At 40.3% G+C, this 9,245-nt stretch overlaps 1 non-coding gene across 1 annotated transcript; it reads right to left on the reverse strand.

The window, feature by feature from the left end:
* Positions 1 to 646: 646 nt before the first annotated feature.
* LOC127117139 (small nucleolar RNA R71) lies at positions 647 to 753 on the reverse strand. The gene has a single exon (XR_007801899.1). It is a non-coding gene; the product is annotated as a small nucleolar RNA R71 (small nucleolar RNA).
* Positions 754 to 9,245: the final 8,492 nt, after the last annotated feature.

Raw genomic sequence — 9,245 nt, forward strand, 5'->3', positions numbered from 1 at the left:
GGCGCCGTTGCCGGGGACTTTTATTTAGTCGATATCGTAACTCTTCTGTTACGCTGTAGAGACTAAGGCATTTTTTATTTTTCCTTCTTTTTCGTTGATTTGTATGCCACACACTCGCTCACAAGGCGAACCGTACTACTTACGAATCAACGACGTTGAACGATATCTCCGAGTCTTACGACGAATTCGGGAGTATCGGGCTGCAAACAATCTTCCTCCAATCGAAATTCCTGATCTCAAAAATCTCCTTCCTTCGCCGATACCCGAGATGGCAGAACCAGCTCGTGCTCTTCGAGATTACGCCGCTCCATCGCAAGATGAGCCGCATTCGAGTATTGCTCCACCCGCAATCGAAGCGAACAACTTCGAACTTAAACCTTCGCTGTTGCAGGCAGTGCAACAGAATCAATTTTCTAGAAATCCTACCGAGGATCCAAACCTTCATTTATCCGTATTCGTCCAATACGCTGATACTGTTAAAGCTAATGGTGTCACTTCAGAGGCAATTCGACTTCGTCTCTTTCCTTTCTCGTTAAGAGATAAAGCTAGAAGATGACTTCAGTCTCTTCCTTCCAACTCAGTCACCACATGGAATGAGTTGAAGAAAGTATTTCTTGCCCGATATTTTCCTCCAAGCAAAACAGCTATGTTAAGAGCCCAGATAAATGGATTTAAGCAGAAAGATAACGAGTCTCTTTTTGAAGCATGGGAAAGATACAAAGACATGATGAGACTTTGTCCACACCATGGTTTAGAGGACTGGTTAGTAATTCATACCTTCTATAATGGTCTCTTGTACAACACAAGGTTAACAATAGACGCCGCTGCAGGTGGTGCGCTTATGGATAAACCTTACGTTGACGCTTATCAACTTATCGAGAGCATGGCCCAAAACCATTATCAGTGGGGAAGCGACCGAACAATGGTAGAAAAACCTCAAACAAAAGGGGGCATGTACGAGGTAAGTCGCCTTGATCATGTTAATGCAAAAGTGGATGATCTTGCCCAGAAAATCGAAAGTTTGAATGTATCACCTCCAGCCACCGTGGTTGCCGTAACTCAAAATTGCGAAGTCTATGGAATTCAAGGTCACACTCCTACAGATTGTCAACTCCTAACAAGAATCCAAGCAGCGCAAGTGAACTATGCTCAAGGAAATCCCTACTCGCATACCTATAACTCAAACTGGAAGAACCATCCTAATTTTTCATATAAGAGTAATAATGCTTTATACGCACCAGGTCAAGCTCCCAGTCAAGCCCCACCTATACCTCCTGGATATCAAAAGCCGACCCCATCTACACCTAACAATAACGTTCCTAGGAAATCCAACTTGGAAATCATGATGGAGAACTTCATAGCTTCTCAACAGCAAACGAATAAAGAGTTCTTAAACCAGAATGTACACACTAACGAACAAATTAAACAACTAGCAAGTAAAGTAGATGCCCTGGCTACCCTTAACAAAATGCTGGAAACACAAATCTCGCAAGTAGCTCAACAACAAGCGCCTACTGCTGCCCCAACTGGTACATTTCCTGGACAGCCCCAACCTAACCCGAAAAGCCACGCTCATGCAATTATATTAAGAAGTGGAACAGAGGTAGAAGGACCGTCTGACCCAAGGATTGAAAACCAAAACTCTAAAAAGTCAACTGAGGAAGAAAGTAAACCTAAGGAAAAGGAAGAGTGTAATAAGGAAACCGTAGAAAAGAAAGAACCTTATGTACCTCCGCCACCTTACAAACCACCTATCCCTTATCCTCAAAGGCAAATTAAAACCAAAGACGCGGGCCAATTTAAAAAATTTGTTGACCTACTGAAACAATTAAACGTCACCATTCCTTTTACAGAAGTTATTACACAGATGCCCTCATATGCTAAGTTCTTAAAAGAAATTCTTTCTAATAAAAGGAAACTTGAAGATAGCGAAACCGTTACACTCACTGCTGAGTGTAGCGCAATAATCCAGAATATGCCTCCTAAACTTAAAGACCCTGGTAGTTTCTCTATACCCTGTCACATAGGAAAATTTGTCATAGACAAAGCTCTATGCGATTTAGGAGCCGGTATCAGTGTTATGCCCTTGTCCATATGCAAGAGACTGGAAATGGGAGAATTAAGACCAACTAAAATGTCTGTGCAATTAGCAGATCGTTCCGTTAGATATCCTGTAGGAATTCTTGAAAACGTTCCCATGCGCATAGGTCAATTCTACATTCCCACCGATTTTATAATTATGGACATAAGAGAAGATGAAGTTACCCCCATTATATTGGGAAGACCATTCTTAGCAACCGCCAGTGCTATCATAGACGTAAAACGAGGACGACTCACTTTCGAAGTAGGAGAAGAGAAAATTGAGTTCATTCTTTCCAAATTTTTGAAAGCACCTGCAATAGATGACACATGTTACTTCATGGATATCATCGACGAATGCATAAAAGAAACAGAATTAGAAAATGACGATTTGTTTGACTGTCGTGTAGAAGACAAACTTAACCAATGTTTAGCAATAACATCGGATCCTACGCAATGCCTCAAGAAACCAACCCTCGACCTAAAAACACTTCCCAAAAATCTGAGATATGAATTCCTAGACTTAGAACTTGAACGACCAGTGATAGTAAATGCAGACCTAGGAAAACTCGAAACTGAAAAACTCCTACATATCTTAAGAAAATATCCAATCGCACTAGGATACAACATCAACGATCTTAAAGGGATAAGTCCTTCTATTTGTATGCACCGCATCATGCTAGAAGAAGACTGTAAAACTTCTAGGGAACATCAGAGGAGACTAAACCCGATCCTGAGTGAGGTAGTAAAGAAGGAAGTAACGAAATTATTAGAGGCGGGTATCATATATCCTATATCTGATAGCAAATGGGTTAGCCCTGTACACGTAGTACCAAAGAAAGGGGGTATAACCGTGATCGAAAATGAAAAAGGAGAAACCATAACCAAACGAATTGAATCGGGATGGAGAATGTGCATTGACTATAGGAAGCTAAACAAAGCAACCCGAAAAGATCATTTTCCTTTACCATTCATAGACCAGATGTTAGAACGATTAGCCAAGCATTCTCATTTCTGCTATCTGGACGGTTACTCAGGCTTCTTTCAAATACCAATTCATCCTGATGACCAAGAAAAGACAACGTTCACATGTCCTTTTGGTACTTTCGCTTATCGACGAATGCCGTTTGGCTTGTGCAATGCTCCTGCAACCTTCCAAAGGTGCATGATGGCAATATTCGCCGATTTTCTCGAAAACATCATGGAAGTCTTTATGGATGACTTTTCCGTATGCGGGCAAAGTTTCGAAGAATGTCTTGAAAACCTAGAAAGAGTTCTAGAACGATGTGTAAAAGTAAACTTAGTACTTAATTGGGAAAAATGTCACTTTATGGTACAAGAAGGAATTGTTTTAGGACACATCATATCAAATAGAGGAATTGAAGTAGACAAAGCCAAAATAGAAGTAATCGAAAACCTTCAACCTCCGAAAACTGTGAGAGAAGTACGAAGCTTCTTAGGACATGCCGGTTTTTACCTACGATCCATTAAAGATTTCTCTAAAATAACTAAACCTTTAACCGGATTATTAATGAAAGACGCAGAATTCACCTTCGACAATAAATGTTTAGAAGCATTTCAAACACTTAAACAAGCATTGATCTCCGCGCCCATAATGCAGACTCCGGATTGGAATGAACCATTCGAAATAATGTGTGACGCAAGTGACTACGCCGTAGGTGCTGTTTTAGGACAACGAAAGGATAAAAAACTTCACGACATATATTATGCGAGTAGAACTCTAGATGAAGCACAAACGAATTACGCCACGACCGAGAAAGAACTTTTAGCAGTAGTATTTGCACTAGATAAATTTCGTTCTTACTTGGTCGGAGCTAAAATAATCGTTTACACTGATCACGCTGCCATTAAGTACCTCTTAACAAAAAAGGACGCTAAACCTAGACTCCTAAGGTGGATCTTGTTGCTACAAGAATTTGATTTGGAAATCAAAGATAAAAAAGGAACTGAAAACGTAGTAGCAGATCACCTTTCTAGACTTGAAAACCTGGAACCGGAAAGAACATCGATCAATGATGATTTCTCATACGATAAACTTATAGCTAATTTGGAAGAAAATAGAGCCGATGAACAGGTAGAGACCACCTTGTCTATATGCGTTACACCATGGTACGCTGATTTTGTCAATTATTTTGCCGCCGGAGTAGTTCCACTTGATTTATCCTACCAACAAAAGAAACGATTCTTCCATGACATAAAACATTATTACTGGGACGACCCTTTACTTTTCAAAAGAGGCCCCGATGGTATTTTCCGTCGCTGTATACCTGAAGAAGAGATAGAAAGTATAATCCAACATTGTCATTCCGCTCCTTACGGTGGACACGCAAGTACATCCAAGACCTGCTCTAAAATCCTACAGGTCGGTCATTATTGGCCAAACATATGGAAAGATGTGCATACCGCTGTCAAGAAATGCGATAGGTGTCAACGCACAGGAAACATATCTAGACGTGACGAGATGCCACAAAAAGGCATTTTGGAAGTAGAAATTTTCGACGTGTGGGGAATAGATTTCATGGGACCTTTTCCACCTTCTTTCGGTAACAAGTACATACTCGTAGCGGTTGACTACGTATCAAAATGGATTGAAGCTATAGCTTCTCCAACAAACGATACACGAGTAGTAATTAGACTCTTTAAGAATATAATCTTTCCAAGATTCGGTGTCCCAAGAATAGTAGTCAGTGCTGGTGGATCGCATTTCATATCTAGGATATTCGAAAAACTATTGTTTAAGTATGGTGTAAAACATCGAGTAGCGACACCTTACCATCCTCAAACCAGTGGACAAGTGGAAGTGTCTAACAGAGAAATTAAACAGATATTGGAAAAAACAGTCGCCACCTCGAGGAAAGACTGGTCATCAAAATTACCCGAAGCTTTATGGGCATATCGAACCGCTTACAAAACTCCCATAGGAACAACCCCATTTAGGCTTATTTATGGTAAATCTTGCCACCTCCTAGTGGAGTTAGAACATAAGGCCTATTGGGCTATTAAAAATTTAAATTTAAACTATAAGGCCGCCGGTGAAAAGCAAATTCTTGATATAAACGAATTAGAGGAACTTAGACAAGACGCATACGAAAATGCCAGAATCTACAAGGAAAGAACGAAAAAATGGCATGATAAACGCATATCAAGGAAAACTTTCAAACAAGGCGATGTAGTCCTATTGTTTAACTCTAGACTTAAGTTATTCCCAGGAAAACTACGCTCTAGGTGGTCAGGCCCTTTCCAAGTCACTAATGTCTTTCCTAGTGGGGCTGTAGAAATTAAAGGAAAATCTATTGAAGCATTTATCGTAAACGGGCAGCGTCTGAAACATTATCACTATGATGAAAACAATGAAGACTCGCAAGTCCTGCACTTAGACGTATTGTCTCCTAAATTTATAGATTAACATTTAATAGTTTTATGTCGAGCTTGCGACATTAAACAAAGCGCTTCGTGGGAGACAACCCACAAATTTTTACTATTTTTCTTTGATTATTCTTTTGATTTTATTCAGTATTCATTCTTCATTTATTTTATTTTATAAAACTTTTCTTCTTTTCTTCTTTCGGCATCTGGCCAAATCCTGACTAAATTCTTGTTTTTCTTTTCTTTAATTAACACTAACCTGATGGGACATATTGATCGTATGGGTATCAAATTCCGAGGGAGAGCTCAGAGACAAAAATTTGAAGAACTAGCGGAGAGAGAGATGCACCCAAGTTTTTATGCTGATGATTGGGCAATGACTGTCCTTGGACTAAGAGAGAGTGTCCTATATCTGCTGAGTCAAATAGGGTGGGAAACCACTCCTATTCGAAGATAATTTGTTACTTACCGGAGGCTAACTCTAGAATTCCTTAGCTCCCTGATCTATTTACCAAACCATGGAAAAGGAATAAACCGAGGTTTCATTCAGTTCAGGATGTTCAATATGGAGTATCAGTTTAACATTCAAGAATTCACTAACCTTTTAGGGTTCCTTACTTCTTTTGATACATTCACCATGAGCCAAGAAGACCTTTTTGAATATAGAGAGCTTGAGCATTTTTGGGGAAGTTTGACGGGAAATGACGACCCTGAGGAACATGAGTTTCTTTCTGGAAACATACATAACCCAGCTTTTCGTTATTTCCACAAGATCCTAGCACACACTCTTTTTGGGAAGAAATCAAACACTACCACAGTATCACGTGATGAACTCTTCATAATATTTTATGCTTCCCAGAACCGTCCAGTGAATGGTGCCACTTATATGTTGGCGAGTTTTGACCGCCTTATTCAAGATGGTCGTGCACCGATCCTAATAGGAGGATTGATAACTATGATTGCTAATGCTATTGGATTGCGCCAACCCATGCTTGATTTGAACCCTTTTTGTGGCATTGAGCCTATGAATATACCTTTCCTCTTCAACACTATGTTTATAGGAAACCTTGGACCTGAAGAGTTTGAACTAATAATTAATAACCAAGCTTTTTACCTATTCACCATGCCTAGTCCGATGACTAGTGTCCATAACCGAAATAATTGGCTCTACAACCTGAATGGAATACCTTCTCCTGTTAGATCTGTTGAATCCATCCAAGATTATGAGATTTGTGACGACCAGATTCCCTATGCTGAGTCTGATCCGCAAACACCAACTGGTTACCATGATGTTGCCTCTCCACCGCATCCTATCCCGTCCGCAGAATCGGCAATACCTGATCTTAGACATCATATGCCCGGAACTGATTATAACGCCGCCATTCAAGCCTTGATGTCAGAACAAGATGCCATTAGAGAAGAGTTAACTAATATGGGACATGAATTCATGAAATACATGGGTAGAATGACAAATCAATTTCACGAGTTGCTACACCGTGTCAATTCCTTCGCTCCTCCGGCCAGAGATCCTACAAGTGGCTAGAAGAATTGTAGTTAATTAGTTTTAGTTTTAGGCAATTTATAGTTTCGTTTAACATTGCTTTTAATCTTAGTATTTGTTTTTCGCATGTTTTCTTTTATCTTCAAATGTTACATTATGTTTATTTTATTGAAGCTATTGGCATTATTGGTTAAATTTTATTTTATTTTGATTTATGCAATATCTACAATTACCAGTAATGATATTCACTATATGCTACTACTTACATAGCCTATTAGAGAAAAATATATATATACACTATGGTGTGTAGTAGAATAGCATACATGGCAATTCAAAAATATAACAATAGCAAATATAATAAACAAAACAAAAAAAAACAATTTATGAAGCACCCACGTAAGCAGTCACGAGCGCCAGTGACCGTTGCAAGCTCACCGGTGTGACGAGCGTCACACAAGCCATCACGGTCGCCACGCAACCCATGACGCCCGTAGCACACCTTGTCACGAGCGTGACAGCTTCAGAACAGGTGAACGTTGGTGACCGTTGGGGACATGATCGTTGCTCCCCATCTTTTCATTTCTCCATTCAACTCACCTTTACTCCATTCCACTCACATTCATCCACATTTATTTCCCCCTCACCCACTCCTCTTCCCAATTCCAAAACTTTTCCTTTAAATACCTACACTCCATTTCTTCCTACACCACATCATTCCAACAAACCATTCTATACAAATACATTTTCATCCCCTTTCCTTCTTTCAACCTACCTATCAATATGGCGGAGAACCAACAATTCGGAAATATTATCTTCCGATCTGAAGATGATAACTATCAACGGGAGCAGTTCGTTCGGTTCCAACAACGCGGTGTCCTATCTACCAGGTATCCTGATTTAAATTGCTTACAAGAATTAGGATTACTTCAAGGTGTGCAATGGATGCTTCGGCTTTCTGATTTAACCTTTCTTTGCACACAAAATCACCCTACTTACCCATCACCCACCTTAGAGTTTTTAAGTTCTTATTCTTACACCACTCCACCCGGTGAGGACAAATACTTAACCGGTACCGCAAATTTACGCATGTTCAACACCGAGTACTCACTATCCCAGGACCAGTTGAGTGCCATGCTACACTTTCCTGTAGGAGACCAAGTCCACCCAAGAATCCCTCCGAACTCACAGTGGCACATAAACGCCTTCGACCTCTTTGGAAAAACATCCGGTGTGGAAACCAATAACTGGGATGCACTACTTGCTTCGCACATACACAACCCCACTATCCGGTATTTTATCCGTATTCTGCAAAACACCATTTTTGGAAGACCAAACAACAGTAAAGTCAACGCGAAGGAATTATTCTTCCTCCACTGCATCTTTTCAATCGACACAAAGGTAAACACCGCCTCTTTCTTATTTCACCATATCCGTACCCTATGTGCTCGAGGCCGTCAACCTTTTGTGATTGGAGGATTAATAACCACCATCGCACTCGGCTTAAATCTAGGGGACCGACTTCAGAATTTACAATCTCTGCCACCCCTATTTATGGATATAAGCTATTGTCGCTCCAGCCGCTTAATCAAAAATAGGGTAGGCGGAAGGTATTATCTTATGGTGAATAACCAAGAAGTCCCAAGCGTTGTTTTGCCCAACATTGCCCTCACAGATGTCACCAACCCCAACCGATTCATCTACGATCTGAATGCTCCCGAACCTACCGAGCCTACACAAGCAAACCCGCCCCCGGACGAGTTTGAGGAAATGGAGCAAGGTGATCAAGGTCCTGAACAACAGTCAGCCCCGCTTAATCCTTCCGATAATGTGGCTGGTCCATCCTCCCGACGTCGTCGAAGAAGAAGGCCTGCAACAAATGATGACATCATGGATGCTATTTAACATCAAGCCCAACGGCTTGATGCCATGCAGGCGCAGAATAACGAAGTGATGCAACTGATGCGCCAAAAGCAACAACAACAAGAAGCGAGGAATGCAATAACCGACCAGCGGTTCACTGACTTGCTCAACAGGTTTGATGACTTGGAAGTACGTCAACACTCACCGGGTCCGAGAACAAGAGGACGCAGGCATAATTGAGCATTTTATTTATTTTTTTCCTTTAAGTGGGGGGGGGGGAACTTTGTTTCAGTTATATTTATTTCCCTTTCAATTTTTCCCTTTCAAGTATGTTATTTCCCTTTCATATATAATATATATATATATATATATATTATATATATATATATATATATATATATATATATATATATATATA

This window comes from Lathyrus oleraceus, chromosome 1 (genome assembly GCF_024323335.1).
Source record: "Lathyrus oleraceus cultivar Zhongwan6 chromosome 1, CAAS_Psat_ZW6_1.0, whole genome shotgun sequence".
NCBI lineage: Eukaryota > Viridiplantae > Streptophyta > Magnoliopsida > Fabales > Fabaceae > Lathyrus > Lathyrus oleraceus.